The following is an 18,360-nucleotide window of genomic DNA, read 5'->3' as shown; positions in this document are numbered from 1 at the left end:
ACTCCGATTTTTGTTTGCATATGCTTGGTCCAGGTGAGGCTCCCTGCCCGGGGTCAGCTGATGACCAGGTCTCAGCCAATGAGTGTGGTGCATCTCTTGGGCCAGCATGCCTGGTTCATGTGGTGTCCTCAGCCTGGCTGCTCAGAGTCATTCTCGAGATTTTGTTTCGGATGCTGGGACAGAGACTTACCTTTTCTCAGGTGGTTGTGAACCAATGCTGCTGGCAGCCATCTTGTGGCTATGAGGGAAAGCCTGTCTGAGAATGGAGCCAACTTGGAGAAAGTGGAGGAAAAAGACAGACAGAAAAGATCAGGTACAGGTGACCTGTTTGAGCCCCTGTGTCTATCCGCTCTGAAAGTCAGATATATCCCTGAACTTCTTAATTACACAAACCAGTAAGTTCCTGTTTTCTGTCACTTGCAACCAGAAAAACACTAAACAACATAATCCATTTTCCCTTCAAACTCATTGATGCCTGGGAACTGGGAAGGGGCTGAATCTGCAGGGGAAGCAGCTGTGGACTTGCCGCTGGGATGCGTGGGAAGGCCAGAGTTGGGGGCCGGAAGCTGAGACCCAGGACAACTAGAAAAGGTTTGTAATGTCTCTAATGTCAGGACAAAGTTGCCCTGACATGCTACCCTTGACTTAAAAGCTCAAATAAATAATATCTAGTATTGCTTCTGGCTTATGAATCACTAACCTAACAGATACCTCTGAGGTCCCCATTTTACAGTGAGGAAGCTCAGAGAGGCTAAGCAACTGACCCAGGTCACCCAGCTAATTAAAAGACAGCGTTGGGACTCAAAACCAGGTTTCATGACTCCACAGCCCATGTGTTATACAGGCACATTATTAATATAATAAAATCTAATATCTTCTTGGACTTAAAAAAATAAATAAATAAAGCCAGGACAGCCTTTTGTTTTCATCCAAGGCTGGGATTTTTCAGGCTCCCCATCCAAATCACCCAGAGATCGGCTTGGGGAAGCCAGAGCCCACCCTCCCTCCTGCTCCTCTCCCTCCTGTTCGCTCAGGTCCTGTGTTTGGGAAACACACATCTTCCACAGAGAGTACATATTTAAACACTGTCAGGGCACACAACTTCTGCTATACTGATGCTTGCCTCCCTCCCTGCAGGTGCGTGGTTCAGCGTGGGCAAGAAGGAGTACGGAGAAGATATGCTACACACATTAGCACAATATTCACACCAGACTCTAAGAATTAACAAGCCTTTGCAGAATGGCGTCTGTCAGCAGCCCCAGGTGTGGTGTGTTTGTGCAGCTGGCATCGAAAAAGGAGTTGTGTGTGCATGCGTGATCTGTGGGTGTCATGCACACACACTCCTGCAGCTGGAAGTGAGTGGCCGAGCCTCCTGGGGCCGAGTGAGTGAGTGAGTCAGCCCAGTGCCACCGGGGAAAGAGGAAGCATGATGTGAATGATTTTTTTCAGATGAAATGCTGCTTCCTGCCACTTAAAAAAACAAAAACAAACAAACAAAAAAACACAAGTCTTCCTGGTAATTTAGAGGACGCACCAAAAAATCAAATCAAACCCTAACTCTTACAAGTTGGGGAGACTCATCGGCATGAGAGGTACTATAACGCTAAAGGAATTGGGTTTCTCTTTGCATAAGTGAATCAATGCAGAAGGCACCTCACAACCAACTTTGGACAACACGCCAAAGTGAGTTTTATGAAGGCTTTTGTTCTTCCCCTGGACCACCTGGGGACCAGCTCTTCACTTCCGCTGGCTGGCCACACCCGAGGCACATTCCCAGTCACTGATCTATCACATTGTCATGGAATGAGATGAAACAGTGGGTGTCTTGCTGAAGCATTTGGAATACAGACAGGCTCCTGATGGCCAGGTTTGGGGTCTAGTGAACCCCTGAGGTTTCCGTATGTCCTGTGTCCATTCTCCCTTTTGGTGACAGCACCCCAATTTATTGTGGTGACCCATAACTCCCTCACTCTCAGATAACGTGGTTGAGGAGGAGCTGCCCCCACCCACATCTAGTTCTAAGGATGGAGACATGGCCCAGGCCTAGCCAATCAGCAAATTCCATTGCCACGGCCACAGCCATTGGTTTAAGGATGGGCACATGACACAAGTTAGTCCAGTGAGAGACAAGCCTGGGACATTATCTGCAACTCGAAGGAAGAGAAGTTCTCTTTTCACTGGTGTTGCTAACTGCAAAGAGGTGAGATGGGAGCGGCTAGAAGTCATCTTGCCACCAGTAGGGGAGAGCCTGTCACTGAATAAATCTGACTGAGAGGAAAGTAGAGCTCAGACTGAGAGTGACAGAAAGCTTCCAGATGCTATCTGTTGGGTACCTAGATCCTCTCAGAGACAAGAGACGCTGGGCCACTTCCATGTTCTGGGCTCCTAAAAGACTAAATAATAAAGAAATGGTGTCACAAAGTGGTATATTTTAAATGGTTCAAATGAATGAATAAAAACTAACAACACAATCCAAAAACCACAATGAGGAGTTTGTGAGGATTGTGTTCCTGAAGACCCCGCATAATTCAAAACTCATAGTTCAAGATCAACATGGACAGGACAGAGGCCCACATCTGTTGATGGCTGGTGTGGTGCCCATGTGGCACCAGTTCAGTAAGACTTACAACTCTCTTAGTCTGCTGGCTTTGAAAATGTTTGACACTTGAATTTCCTTCCACTTAACTAGGGTGTGTGTGTGTGTGTGTGTGTGTGTGTGTGTGTGTGTGTGTAAAGGGGTTTCATGTTTGTATTATTTCCAGTTTTGCATTCAAAATAAGACTTGGTTAATATTTTTACAAATTACTGCCTCAAATTCACATAGAATGCGACACCCCCTCCCTTTCCCCAATGTCCCAAGTCTGAATGTGTGAGGCCCCCTGTGAATGTGAGAATGGGTCACATCACTACTTCCTGACCTGTAACACATCCCACAAGCCACTATGTTCCCTTGTCCACACCCCTTTCTCACTGGGTCCAGTCCCTAGGGCATGGAGGCATGAAGCCAGGGTGGCCCCACAGCCCCAGGGGGCACCACCCACACTGTAGCAATGACCTCCTTCAGAGGTAAGCCCTTGGATCCACATTACTCTTGAGTATTGGGTTCAAGACAACATCTCAGACTATCCAATCACGTGACCAGTGAATACATATTTGTTCAGTATTTACCATGTGCTGGCTGCTGCACTGGCGCAGAGAGTCCCTGCTGTCAGAGCACTCTTCAGAGGGCTGCTTTCCCACCAGAGCCCTTTCTTGTCATGCTCCATCTCACGATGGATATTCACATAGCTTATTTGGACAGTGTTCAGGCAATTCCAGGTCATGTACTTTCTTGGGGGTGAAGAGAAATCATTCAATGTTCAACAATATTGCAAGAGACCTACTATGTGCCAGGCACCGTCCTACAACCCAGCAGTGAACAAAACAGGCAGAGACCCTGCCCCCATGGAGCTGCCATTCTTGTGTGGAGAACAGAAAAGAAACAAAATAGGTAAGTAAAATATACCATTTTTCATGGTTTCTATGATGTCAATCTTTCTCCCACATTCAACATTTCTGAAATCAGGATGCAATTCGATAACTCAGCATTGTTCTACAGCTTAACTGGTGGTGTTTTTCCCTTTTTTTGTGGTACATAAACTAACATCTCATCCTGCTGTTGGTGATGTCTGAATTTGATGAATTATGTAGTCAGTTAGACAGTGATAAGTAATAAGTAGAAAAATCTAGCAGGGCAGCAAGATGTGGAGTGCTACAGAGTGGGGGCTGCATTCTTTAGACAGGCTGGCAGATAGGGAGAATGTCAGCAAAAACCTGAAGCAGGTGAGGGAGAGAGCCGTGTGGGTATCTCAGGGAAGAGCAATGCTGGCAGAGGGAACAACATATGCAAAAGCCCCGAGGAAGCAGCATACCTGGAAGAGCAAGGAGGCCCAAGTAGAGGAAAATGAGCAACGGGGAGACTAACAGGATGAGTTCAGAGACAGAACTGGGGCCAGATGATATGATCTTTAAGACCTTTCTAAGGACTTTGATTTATACTCTGAGTGAAGTTCAACAGCAATTTTGGTCTTCTGATGCCCATTTTGCAGATGAGCAAGCTGAGTTTCAGTGATGCTTTAAAAATGTCCCAAAGCAACTCATGGAGCCTAGATGCAGCGCCAAAGCTTAATCCCAAAACTGTGCTCTCTCCAAGTAGGCAGACGAATGATCGGCGTGAGAGAGATGAGACAGGGCAGCCGAACGCCCAGCCAGGGGACCAGGCATCAGCTGCGAGGGGAGTTGGCATGGAGGAGGCTCTAGAATGTAGGCCAGCAGTCAGTGTGAAGGGAGGAAAGCCTTTTTTAAATCTCTCTGATGGTGCTTCCTCGTGCTCAGATCCCCCCAATTCATATAAGGAGCACGTGCAGTTCTTGGAAGAGGTCCGATTAAAAATGACCGTGCTTGTCAAGGCAGTGAGGACACCAGAACATGATTTGCATGTTTATCTCACAGCTCAGAGACTTGGGTAAATATGTTTAACAATTAGTTTATGCACCAGTAATGTCCTAGTAAACCAACTTATAGAACTGTCTCTGAGATCTATTAAGTATGCCTGGAACGTGCAGTGCACAGCAAATCCTCCCCAGCACCTGCAGTGTTAGGAAGGGTGGGAAGGGAACACAGGGTTGCCAAGATCCGAATCCTCTTTTCCTTCCTCATTCTCCCTACCTTCCTCTCTGGAGCAACGCTGAACCCGCCAGTTTGAAGACCACATGCCTCAGCTGTGGGTTGTGGCAGATGAGATAGGCTGACCATTCTGGAATGCCTCCCTTTTGTAGTGGACTCACTGTATTAATGGTCTCCCTGTACTCACATCCAAAAGGAAAGGCAGTGTAACTTTGAAGCTCCTCCCACTGAGAGATGAGTCTGTTTCTCCACCACTTGAATATGAGCTGACCTCATGACTTGCTTAGGCCAATAGAATGTGGCAAAAGTAATGGTGTGCCACTTCTGAGCATGTGCATGATTCCATACTCTTTCATGCCATGAAAACAAACCTGGTCTTGCCTTCTGGAGGATGTAAAACCACATGGAGGAGAGCCCAGGTGTCCCAGCTTACATCCTGGACCAGTTTACAGACAATCTGACCCCTAAACATTTGAGAGAGCCCAGAGAAGATCAGAGAGCTGCCTACCTGACGGGCAACTAAGCTCAGACACGAGTGAACCCAGCAGAATCACCCAGATGAAATGTAGTCTCATGAGCAATAATGTTTATTGTGTTAAGCCATTAAATGTGTAGTGTTTGTTACCCGGCAGTAACTAGCTGACACTCCTCTGTTCTAAACCTGTTCTTGATGGGCATTGTGAAGAGTGTGGGCAGGATGTAAGGTCTCTTTGCCCTTTTTTCTTGGCAGTCAGGAGAAAACAGACTTCAGAGGATTTCTGAAGGAATGTCAGGATATTTGGATGTTAATGTAACATGATAAAAATGACCAAAAATTACTGTGACTGGGAAAATAATGTAACAGAGTAAAAATGTGTCAGGGGGCAGTGTGCACTAACATGAAGTTCATGCACACCTCATCCTCTCCTCCCCAGCAATGGGGACACCTATGTCAGCAAATAAATTAACATGCCTTCTGTAGCAGCTCGCTCCTGAGCTACCCTACATGACCTGTCCTAGAAGAGCAGGAAGTGTGTATCCTTGCACTTGCTTGCTAACAAGCATTGAGAAATAGCCAGCCTCACTTTTGCTCTTTTTTCACTAAGAACTCCATTGTGATAGAAACTTCCTAAATAAAGACTGCAGCCATTGAAAGAGGAGAAAAGATGGAGAAGACTTTTCAAGTTTATCAAGAAACAGAGTGAAACGTTTTGCCAAAAGGAAAGGCACTGGCTACCTACTCATCAGTTCACAGGTTTCTTCACAGGTTTCTCCCTGAAGCAGGTACTAGCGTGATCCTCCATTTCATGGATAGGGACACGGAGGCTCAAGGGCACACAGCTGCAAAGGGGCAGAGTGGAACCTGGAAGCTGGGACGTCTGCCTCCACATCTCACTAGAAGATGGCAGCTCCTGAAAAGATGGAATCCGCTTGAAATGGTCTGGTGCTTAAGCTTGGGGTGGGCACATGGGTGTTCACTACATTACTATTGTCTGAAATTTTTTATCATGATTTTCTTAAAAGAAACAAAAAATAATTAATCTGTGTTGTTTACCAAACCCCAGGCACTGCATTTCAAATCCCCAGTATATTCCTCCTGAGTATCGTTATACAACATTTATAAAAATTCAAGGAAATGGCGAGAGTGAAAGGAAAGCAAAGAGAAGAAAGCCAGGCAAACATATGCCCTAGGCCTCCTCAGGCTCTAGGGATGAGATGCCTGAAGTGTTCCACCAATAAAGGTCCCCAATTTCAAATATTTTGGGCTGTTTTTCTATAAAGAGTGGTTCCCAGCTAGGGAGGATAAGGGTCATGGCAGCCTCTGTGAGCCCCTGTGTGAGATCCCTGGCCCTCTTTAGCCAACACTGGCCCAGCCATCTGGAGGTGACTGAGGCCTTTTTCTAGCTACTAGACATGCTGGCAAATTACCTCCCCCTGGGGGGCAGCCCCAACCAATGACTGGAGAGAGTCAGGGTACAAACATGCCAGCTCCCTAGCCCCTCAGGTAGGACTACTTTGAGCTACGTTCCTCCCTGACCTTCAGCTAGTCTCCGCAGCATTCCGCTCCAGTTGGCCACAGCGGTTGTCCACTTGTGAAGCTCTCTTCACTGTCTGCCTTCCCCCTCTCTGTCCCATGCGGGCACTCTCTCAGGGCATCTTGGGTCCCCTCCCATGTAAAACACATGCACTTGAATCTTTGTCTCAGGGTCTGTCTCCGAGGGCACCCAAACTAATGCAGAGGAATATTTTCCAAAAGCCCAAAGTTGATTCCAAGATCTTTCCCTCATTGTTCCCCTGAACTGAGAACCCCTTCAGCAAAGCATCAGAAAGTCCTGGAAAGTCAGCCTGCCTGGGATTAACTCTCAGGAATGCCACTGGCCAGCTGTGTTTCCGCAGATAAGCTACTTAAGCTGTCTGGGCTTCAGTTTTCTTACCCATCAAGGAGAGAGCCCTCCTTCCCCAGCTTGTGAGGATTCCATGAGAGACACATGGCTCTCACCCTGTTTGGACATAGACACTGAGCAAAAACTTGATTTGTGATTTTTTAAAATGTCAGGAAGTATTACCTTAATATACATGTCACAAAAATCTTTGTCAGGCTCTGTTCTGATTTACTTGCTATGTAGGTGAAATAGCAAGGACATGCTTAAAAAGTACAATTTAATGGTCATTTATTAAACTTCTCTTCCCCTAGGCTGGAAAGATGTTCTAGAACTATAAATTCCCCACTAGCTGGATGAGAGTCATAAAAACAAATAATACAGTGTGAAAATTGCTCTAAGAGATATCTGTGGTAGGTACTAGTGGTTTTTGGCTATCCAGACCCCACTCGGCCTCAGGTTCCAGGACGCTGATTTTACTCTAGAAGCTGCCTTTCCTCATTCCAATACCTTTAGCGTCAGGAGTAGCCATGTGACTCAGGCTGGTCCAATCAGAGCTGTCCACCCACTGGCCACAATGATTGGTTCAAGGATCAGCATATGACCCAAGCCAGACCAATGAGACTCAATTCTGGGACTTTTGCAAGGCTGCTGGAAAAGTGAAGTCTTCAGCTGAACTTAAAGATGGGAGAGTAAAATGTGGAGCTTCCAGGGCCTTCTGGGGGCTGCCTGAGAGAGAAGCCTACACAAAGGAAGGCAGAGCCAATCTACAGCTAGAAACAGAGTCCCAGTGGCACAGTTTAACCCTTTGTCTCAGTTGTCTCCAAAGCCAGCTCTACCACCTGGACTTTTCCATTAAATAATACCAATGAGTCCTCCTCTCTCTTGTTTTCTTTTCCTAAGCCATCTGCTACCATGAGTCAGGCTTGTGCAAGGTCTGTACAAGGCACAAAGGAGGCAAGGGGCAAGAGGTCAGCCATTGCATGAAAGGGTCTGGAAGGCTTCTGAAGAAGGAGATTTTTGGGGGATGAATAGAAGTTTGCTCTTTGATGATCAAGGCACAGAAGGGCATTTGAGGCAGAGGAAGTAACATGGCAAAGGCATGGAGGTGGGACCTGCGAGTCCTTCATACCTGGAATATGGGACATAAGAAGATGAGGCAGCAGTGATAGAACAGGTCAGATCATGGATGGCTGAGTGCCAGGCTACAAGAATGGGGTTTTCTCCTGTGGAAGGCCAGGGGGAGCAAAGGGCAGATGCCTGTGTGTGGTAAGCAGAAGGCCCTCACTAGATCTGTGGAGACTTGATGAATATCTCTTATAGAAAGTGCTCCCCTCCCAAGCAGATATCTTAAGGGCTTAATATGCTAAGATTTCAGCTGGGAACACACCCAGGGAACATGGGTCAAGGCTGAGGTCTGAGATACCTGGATAAGCCAATCATCTAGCAGTAATCATCATCATCATCAGCATCATCATCATCATCAGCAGCAGCAGCAGCATCAGCATCATCACCATCACCATCATCATCATCATCATCCCCAAAGTTGCCCTTAGACATTGATACCTTGGACACCTTTTATGGTTGGCCCTTTAATCCAGCCTGGGGTCAACTGGAGACCCCTGAGAACTAGGACTCATGGACTAGCGCAAAAATGCTGACTGGTTGCCTGAGGCCACACAGCACAGAGTTGACCTCAGCTCGAGTGACTCAGTGCATGGTCTGGACCAGCACTGGCATCGCCCAAGAGCTTATCAGAAATACAGACTCTCAGGCCCCACCCCAGACCTGCTGAGTCAGAATTTGCATTTTAACAAATCCCCAGGTAATATTTAGGCACATCAAAGTTTTACAAGCACTGGGTTATGCACTCCAGTGAACAACCAGACAAACAGACAGAAGAAAAATACCAAAAACTAACGTTTAACTTCGGTTGGGTTGAAATGAGGGAATTATAAAGAGTTATCTTTTTCTTTTCTGCATACATAAAAATGTGGTTATGTTACTTTCATAATGAAAACAAATGCTTAAAATTTAAGAAAATCTGAAACACAAAATTATACCATGTTATAAAACTGGGAAATTAAGAAATGGTAATTTGCATTTAAAAATAGGCCCCATTTTTAGTCTGTTATCACTTTTGCTTTAATTGCTCCCTTCCTTAAGGAAGAAAACCAAAACAAAACAAAACAAAAACCACTTCTGCCTCAAGGCAGCCTTGGACTTTGCCCTCTTGGTAATGGCCAGTGCACCGAAGGCCATCTTTCTGTCTGCAAAGGGAGCTCATTATAATATAGGTCTTATCAAAAGTAAATAGAAATGGGGGCGGCCGGATGGCTCAGTTGGTTAGAGCATGAGCTCTGAACAACAGGGTTGCAGGTTAGATTCCCACATGGGCCAGTGAGCTGCGCCCCCACAATTAGATTGAAGATGAGCTGCCACTGAGCTTCTAGAAGTCAGAGCACGAGCTCTTAACAAGGTTGCCGGTTCTGCATGCCCTGCAACTACAGATTGAAAACAGCGACTGGACTTGGAGCTGAGCTGCGCCCTCCACAACTAGATCAAGGATGACTTGGAGCTCATGGGCCCTGGAGAAACACACTGTTCCCCAATATTCCCCAATAAAAATTTTAAAAAAAATTATAAATATTAAAAAAAAGTAAATAGAGATGAGCATTTCTGTGTTTATTAAAGTGAAAGACAAGGAATGATTTAAGCATTCAATGTGATTTGTGACTTGCCTTTTTGCCACGATGATCTCCCTTCATTAATCCTTTTTCTTCCTACACATGATGAAGGCCCCTCCCCTTTCCTGAATTCTCAAGGTTTTCAAGCCCCAAAACTGCTGACTTCAGACTTGGCCTCTTTGCCTAGTTCACTCTTGTCCTTCAGTACTCAGCATGAATGTCACTTTTCAGGGAAGCCTTCCAAGACCCGTTAGTCATGTATTAGGCAGAGCTCTTGATTGCAAGTGATGGAAAAACAAAGTGATGGAAAAACAACTCAAACTGACACAAGCCAAAAAGGGTGACTGTTGGTTCAGATAACAGAAAAGCCCAGTGGTAATGGCGTCAGATATTGCCGGCTCTAGGGTCTCAAATGACATCGCCAGGAAACTGCCTAATGACAAATCTCTCAGCCTTCCTCTGTGGGATGCCAGGCTTAGGTAGGCTCTCCAGGGCCTGCATGCTACACCCCGATTTGACCCTCTAGTTTAGAAAATCCATCAGAAAGAGAACTTTCTTTTCCCAATTGTCCCAACAAAAGTCCCAGAGTTAAATTTCATTGGCCAAACTGTTTACCTTTGACCAATCATTGAAGTAGTCAAGGAGCGGAATGCTCTGATTGGCCAGGGTCACGTGCCTACCCTACACTCATACCTACCTGGATTGATGGAAGGGAAAATTGGGTCCCCAAAGGAAAAATGGAAAATGTGGGCATGAGGCTTGGTGGGCAATAACAACAGCAATTTATAACAGACTACCTGTTACAAGTTTTCACAGTACCCTGCGATTTGCCTTTGTAACATTTGCTGGATTTTAAAAACTACGTATTCATTTTAATAGTTTCTTTTTTAGTATATGTGCTGCTGAAGCGAGCACAATAGTTTCTTCATTAATGTCTGTCTCCCTAACTTGACTGAAACGCCAAGGGCAAGGATTGTGGATACTCACAGGTAATGGTATTCTCACTGCCCCACACATACGAGGTATTCATCAAATATTTATTGAATAGACTCATCCCAACTGCTTTAACAACAGCTATGTTTACTCACATTTGCTTGAGGCAATTCTGGGATGCTGGCAATCAGGCGCCCCATTTTGAATCAGATTTGACTAATGACATAGCCAGAACCTCTGTCCTAGCTGTGCTCTGGGACAATCTGAGCCACAGAAATGCTGCTCTGCAGAATAGGGGACATCTGCTCTGTGGCCAATGGCAACTAGAAACCATGGTCAGACAGTATAAGCCCTGGGGTGGCTTGACCACAGACAGGGACGGGAGAGAGGACATAGAGCTTGAATTCTATAGCAGCGTAGCACCTGACATCTGAAAGTGGACTCTCTCAAGCCTCACAGCCTCCCTGTACAGTAATTACATTCGTTTATTTCTAGAAAGAGACTGAGGTTCAGAGTATCCCTCAAGGTCTGCCAGCTCATACCCAACAGAGCTAGTACTTGAACCAGTACGTGCCAGTGTTGATGTCTCCCAGACATCAGCTCTTTCTGCATAATTTTCAGCAAGTCTCTTTACCTCTGGGAGCCTCAGTCTCATCATCCATAAAATAGACATGGTTATCCTCACCTGGAGGATGTGTTATGAGATGATACGAACTCTTGTACGGTATGTGCAGTCCTGGGTATGTGGTGGGCATTGCCTTCCCCTCCTTTTAGATGTTGCTCCAGCTAAGTTTTATATTCTAAGTGCCTCCCTAGCTTTAATTGGAACAGAGATATGAATTACTGGGGGAACACCACCAGGGAAGTCTTCTTTGGGTTCAACTAGACAATGAAATCCACGCCTGACCACAGGACACACTTGTCAGTCAGGACACAGTCCAAGAAACAGCCTTGAGGGTCACACCAGGCCTTTTCCATCCCTGGGAGTTCCCATGGCAGTTCAGGAGCTATTCATGTTTAGTCCCAAGCGACAACTTAGGTGACAATCCAGGAGATAAGATACACATTGGGCAAGTGTGGGCCTCAAAGATTCATGCCTTAGGAGCCAATGTCTCTGTAACAACAGCTCCATATGCAAAGTTTCCAGGGTGTCTGCAAGGGACACACAAGAGTCTTTGCACACGGGAAAGTGAAACAGCATGGCGTCCCCACCGGGCATGTATAATTCATTCATGGGCCTTCCAGTCCAGGTTGATTCACCAATCAAGAGTCATTTTTAATGTAAGTAATGTTGCCTGGCAACACAACTGACATTCCACCTTTATCTGATTGCTAGGGTTAATAGAGACAGTAAACCTGAGGTCTAATTTATTCTTAAGAGAAGGAAAAAGGGTTTGTTAATCCTTCATCACGAATATTTACTGATGTTCCTCCCCATACATGTGAACACACACACACACACACACACACACACACACAGCTTTGAGTTTTAAAAGCCTAGATTTTTTGGTTTCAAATGCCAAGAATTTCAAAAGCTAAGACTTTTTACTTTCAAAAGTTAAGACGTTTGAGTTTCAAATGCCAAGGACTTTGGATTCCAAGGCCAAGTTATGAAAAATTTCAAATGTCATTTTGATTTCCCTGACTCTGGCCTTTTGGGTTTCAAAAATTGAAGCCCTGAGTCAGAGCATAGGTTCGTGTTCTAATTATTAGACTTGGAAAGAACAGATGAAGAGCCAGGTGACCGTGGCCTCAGAATACTGAAGGGTTTTCCAGATTGAGGAAGCGGGAAGGGGAAGCCCATGATAAGGGACGAGGTCGGTGGGTCTGGACAAGGGGCCCAGGGCAGAGGGGGTCTGGCTGTTCTGGTCCATACCCAGCGAGCACCACTGTTCCAGAGAGCAGCTGGAAGGACACCATCTGTGCCCTGAGGCATCTCTCAGCTCTGACTTACCTTACGTGCACAGCCCCTGATTTTCCCACTCCTTCTGAGGCGGCGAAGGTGCCTGGAGCCTGGCAAGGTGCTGGTAGCCTGGAGGAAAGTTTGTGACCTTACACTTGGGTGGTTCTGAGTAGAGCCCACCTGTGGCCTCCCTCCCAGTCCCACCCTCGTAGAAGTCCATATCCCACAAAGAGGAGACGGGCTGAAGCCTGCTGCTGTGTATGTGTGAGGGAGACAGCCTCATGAGGGACCTGCTGATCCCAGTTGCCCTGTGTGACGTGGGGCAAGGCCATTGATTCATTCAGTACATTTTCTTATCTGTCTGAGCTCAGGTTCTGGGGCCAGACTGCCTGGGATTCCCAGTCCTGCTACTTCCTTGGGCAAGTTAATCTCTTTGTGCCTGAGTTTCCTCACCTATAAAATGGGGACAAAAACAATACTTACTTCTGGGGTCACTGAAATCTAAAAGAATTAGTACATCTAAAGGATTCACAAAAGTGCCACCCAGCTAGTAAACACTCCACAAATGCTAAGTACTGTTATTACTACGTGTCAGACATTTTTCTATACACCAGGGGTACAAGAGTGAACAAACAAAGGATCAGCCTCAGGGAGCTTATGTTCTAGTGAGATACAGATAATAAAGGACATGAAACTAGTATCTTTCTTTGAAGGGAAGATAAAGCAGGATGAAGCTAAGGCAATTCCTTGGCCCCTTAGGGATAAGTGATGACGCCCAGGCAGCTGGAAGTGCCTGGCACAGGCCTGGCATCTAGTCAGTGCTGATTAAAAGGGGTGCCCTTCCCCTACTTGTCTGCTCTCCTCCCTGCTGCCCGGGTCACCTCCATGAGCTGTCCCTTCCACAATGGAGAATCCCATCCATCAGGAGCACCAGGAGATGCAACTGGAATCACAGATACAAAGGAAATTCCCAGAAGTACTATTCCCCAATCCAGATGTTCCCACGCCTTTCTCCAACAGATTAGTGTCCTAGCAACTAGAAAAGGGGGAAAGCAGTAGGTTTCTCTCTGGTTGCAGAATGGACAAAAAAAACATTTGTTTAAGTTCCACCTTCTGGGAAACCCCTACGGCAGGGACGGCATTTGGTGACAAGAGCATTCAGTTCAGGATATCCCTTTCATCACCGTCACCAGGTCACTGTCCTGCTTCAAGAGCCCTCAGTGACTCCCTGTTGTCGGTCAGAGCAGATAGAACTGGATTTCTGATCTTCTCCACCAGCCCTGTCCCCTTGCTAGCCTCTCAGCCCCTCTCTTCCTCATCTTGATTTAGGTGCTTCATCCATCCAGACACCTGGGGGTCCTTCATAACACCTCTCTCATCCTCACTCTCACATGCAAACCGTCAGTACCTTCTGCTGGCTCTGCCTCCGAAGCAGCTCTCCAGTCTGTTTCCGTCTGTATCAGCTATCAAGTAAGACAATGCTGCCGCCTAACAAGCAACCATGGACCTCCGTGCACACAACACTAAGTACTTATCCACGTGTCCACAGACACCCATGCATACAACACAAAGCAATTAGTCATGTCTCTGGGGTCAGTGGGGGCAGGCTGGGCAGCTCTGCTGATCTTGACTAGGCTCACGCCTATGTCTGGGGTTGCTGGCTGGCCCAGGATTCAGGTTAGCCTCGGTGGGGCAGCTCCACATGTCTCATCCTCTACCAGGCCAACCCAGTGGATGGTGATGGCAGAGGTACAGCGCGAGCATGCCCCAAGTGCAGGGGCCCCTTTAAGCGTCTGCTGGTGTCACCTCTGCTGACACCTCATGGATCAGAGCAAGTCATGTGGCCAAGCCCAGGGTGATGGAGTAGGGTGCTGCAACTAAATGACAAAGGATGAAGCTACAGGAGGGGTGAAGAATTAGGACCAAATGGTATCATCCCCCTCATGTTCCCAGCATTTCCACTGCCACTGTTTCGCCCCAGGCCACCACTAGCTCAAGCCCAGACCCCTGCCTGGCTTCCAACTTCCACCCTGCTTTCATCCCCTCCCCTCTTCTCTTGCAGAATGGACACCTACAGGCCACTGCCCACCCAGAATCCCAAAGAAACTTCTAGAAATGTAAATCTGACCACGTCTCTTCCCTACTTAAAACCCCTCCATGGCTTCCTGTTGCCTTTAGAATGAAATCCGAACTTTGTGGCAATAAGGCTTTGCCATTTTTCTCAGCCTCATTTCTGTTCACTGTCTCCTCTCTTCTGGATCTTCTGGCTGCCTGAGTCCTCCCTTAGTGCCTCAGAATAGCTCAGCTTGTTCCTCTCTTAGACTTTCTGCACATGCTGTTTCCTGGGCCCTCCCTAATGTAGGGGGGCCTCATCTAATCCACTGAAGGTCCAAATGGAATAAAAGGCAGAGTAAGAAAGAATTTTTTTTCTCTGCCTCACTGTCTTTGAGCTGGGACATCAGTCTTCTCCTGCCTTCAGACTCAGCCTAGAACTTATATCATTAGCTCTCCTGGGTCTGAATTTCTCAGCCTCCATAATCAGGTGAGCCAATTTCTCATAATAAATCCCCCCAACACACACACACACACACACACACACACACACACACACACACACACGCACACCTTATTGGTTCTGTTTCTCTGGAGAACCTTGATTTATACGCAAGGGGTTTTTCACCCAGATGCTTTGCTAGCACATAGCCATATCACACAATGTCACCCATGTGTGCCTCTTCCCCTTTAGTTGTCTCCATGGTCACTGGCCCAGGACAAGCCTCCTCACCTTCACTTGCACCATCACACGAACTCCTCATTGGTCTCCCTGCCTCTAATCTTGTCTTTCCAACCCATCCTCCGCAAAGGCCATAAAAATGAGGTTTCTAAAACCCAGATGAGTCCACGTTATGCTTATACTAAAAAAGTTTCTTTTTGCATACAAGTGTCAATTTCCTTATCCGTAAAATGGGAGGGTTGACTAGATGAACTCTATGACTCCTCCTACTTGTTTTTGTGACTTGGAAATGTGATCCTCACTCCTGGGGCTGCTCCTCATCCAGCCCTCCAGGTCTTCATCACTTTCTCTCTCATGATTCACATGTGCAGATATTCTGCTCCATCCAAACTGTTCTCCTCTGATACACAGTGCCCCGATTGCCCCTGGCCATTTGCCCATGTTGCCATGTTGCCGCCTAGCAGCCTGCTCCACCTTCTGTGAAAATCTTTGCCTATCCTTAAAGGCCCAGATCAAATAACCATCTCCTTCATAAAGCCTCACTGGAATTTCATCAGGATACAACAAGATTTCTTTCTCGCTTTAAAATCACTACCAAATTGTATGGGGGAAGGGACTGTGACTTAATTACCTGTGTATCTTGCATTGAGCACAGTCCCTGTACTTAGTAAGTACCTTGAAAATATTTGTCAAGTCGATTCCATTTTATATTTACAATCTTACTGTGTGTTTCCTACCTGGACTACCTGATTTATGTTTGGTTTCCTATTTTCTTTCCTTATCTTAGACTAATCAAGAAGCAATTTTTATTTCATTTTCCCCTCTATTGGATTATTAGTTATGTATTTCTTTGATCATGAATTTAGTGATTACCCTCAATATTACAACAAGCATCTTTGACTTATGAGAGTCCAATGTAAACTAGAACTTTTATCATATTATAGACAATACTGGGACCTTATCTCATTTTAACTTCATTCATACTTCTCCCATTGTTGTCATGTATTTTAATGCTACATATATTTTAAATCCCAGAAGACATTATTATACCTTTTTGGGTATAGTTAAGTTTCATTTCACTTTTCTCCAAATTCACCCTTCACTCCTTTCTGCATGGTCATATTTCCATCTGGGATTATTTGCCTTCTGCTTGGAGAACTCCCTTTAGAAGTTTTTTGTGTGGTCTGTTTCAACATTTCTCTCCGTTGTCTGTCTTTTTTTTTTTTTTATCTTCGTTTTCGAAGGATATTTTCTCTGAGTACAACATTTTAGGTTGGCATTTGTTTTCTTGCAGCGCTTTAAAGATGCCATCCATTGTTTTCTACCTTCCAATGTTTCTATTAAGAAATTGGCTGTCAGTATTACTGCTGTTCCTTTGAAGGTAATATTTTTTTCTCTGGCTGCTTTTAAGTTATTTTTTTGCCTCTGGAAAAAATTTTAGGAATTTTACTATTGCCTTAGGTGTGGTTTTCCATATATTTGTTCTTTTGGGGTTTATAGCATTTATTGGAACTGTGGTTTGATGTCTTTTTTTTTTTTAATCAATTTTGGAATGTTCTTAGTCATTATCAGAACTATTGCTCCTGCTCCACTCTGTTTCTCCTTCCCTTACGGGTCTCCAGTTCCACGTGTTCGCCCCTTTCACTGTGTCCCATACGTCTCTTTCCTCTATTTACCATTATTTCTGCTCTTTATATTAGAGGTATTTTCCCACATATTTTCTACTGACCTATCTTCCAATCCACAAATCCTCTCTTCAGATGTGCACAATTATCTGTAAACTCATCTACTAGTTCTTGATTTCAGTGATTACGTCGGTCTGATCTTGAATTTCCAATTGGTTATGTCTTAGATTCCAGAGCTTGGTGGAAATTTTACATTTCTCACATTTCCTTGAACATATCCATCACAGTTATTTTAAAGTCTGTGTCTGAAAACACTAATATCTGTGTCACCTTTGGGTCTATTTCTACGGGGTTTTTGTTTTGGTTCTGTTTATTGGTGTGTCTGGTAAAAAAAAAAAAAAGTGTTTTTGTTTTTTTAAATTCAGTGCCAGATATTATGCATGAAAAATTGAGGAGGGTCTTCAGGATGTTATCTTCTTCTAGAGGGAACTTGCCCTCTCCTGTGACATACCTGGGGTGAGGGCATATCACCTTAATCTAATCAGGGGCTGTATGTTGAGTCAAGTCTGGATTGCAATTTGTGTAAGTCTTGGGCTACCTGTGGTTCACCCCTTACTCCTGCGTTATGACCCTCCAGGGGTCCCAATAAAAAGTCTGGGATAATTCCTAGAGCTTCTCTTCCTTGCTAAGCACCAAACTCCAATTTTGTTTCCCAGTTCTGTGAGATTGAAGAACACTCCACTCTGCTCTTCGGTTGCTTTCTGCTTGTCTAAGAACTGGCAAATGCCTGAGGGAAAAGCTGGTACTGACGGTCAGCTTTACTTCTCTGTGCCTCCCTTCTCTCCAGGATCTTCAAGTTCTGGTGGATTTACTAGCTTCGAACTTCAAATTTTGTCTCATCAGTTCCATGAAACTCTTTAGAGCTCATTTGGCTTCTCCACCTCTCACCTCGTGCCAAGAATCGGCAAATGACTCCAGGGGAGAATGTGGGGCTCCTCTCAATAAGGGGTTCTTCTGTCTACGATCTTGATCCCTCAAGTCCTGGATGCCTGGATCCCTCAAGCCCTCTGATACCTCAGCTACATATGAAATGGGGCTATTAATGTTTTCCTTTCTTATTGTTTTTGAAGAGGTTGATTTGTTTAAACAAAACAACAACAACAAAACTAACTGAAAATGTGAGAGGGCAAACAGAGGTGGTTTTAGGCATTTCTCAAGGATGGGATCTGCTTATTTAAAGACATTTCTCTGGAGATGTTTAGCACAACCTCATGGACACTGACCTGGATTAAGGGTCAGGCAAGCGAGGCAGTTTCTAGTGACTTAATCTTAGGGCATAAAACAGTCCTACAAATGTATCAAGATGCAGAAAATTATATATCCAGGAATCCATGGAGAAGAGTCTTCTGTAGGATGAACGAAATCATCCTTTGGTGAGCCCCTGTCACCGGAG

The sequence above is a fragment of the Rhinolophus ferrumequinum genome, chromosome 17, assembly GCF_004115265.2.
Source record: "Rhinolophus ferrumequinum isolate MPI-CBG mRhiFer1 chromosome 17, mRhiFer1_v1.p, whole genome shotgun sequence".
NCBI lineage: Eukaryota > Metazoa > Chordata > Mammalia > Chiroptera > Rhinolophidae > Rhinolophus > Rhinolophus ferrumequinum.
This window is presented reverse-complemented; position numbering follows the sequence as displayed.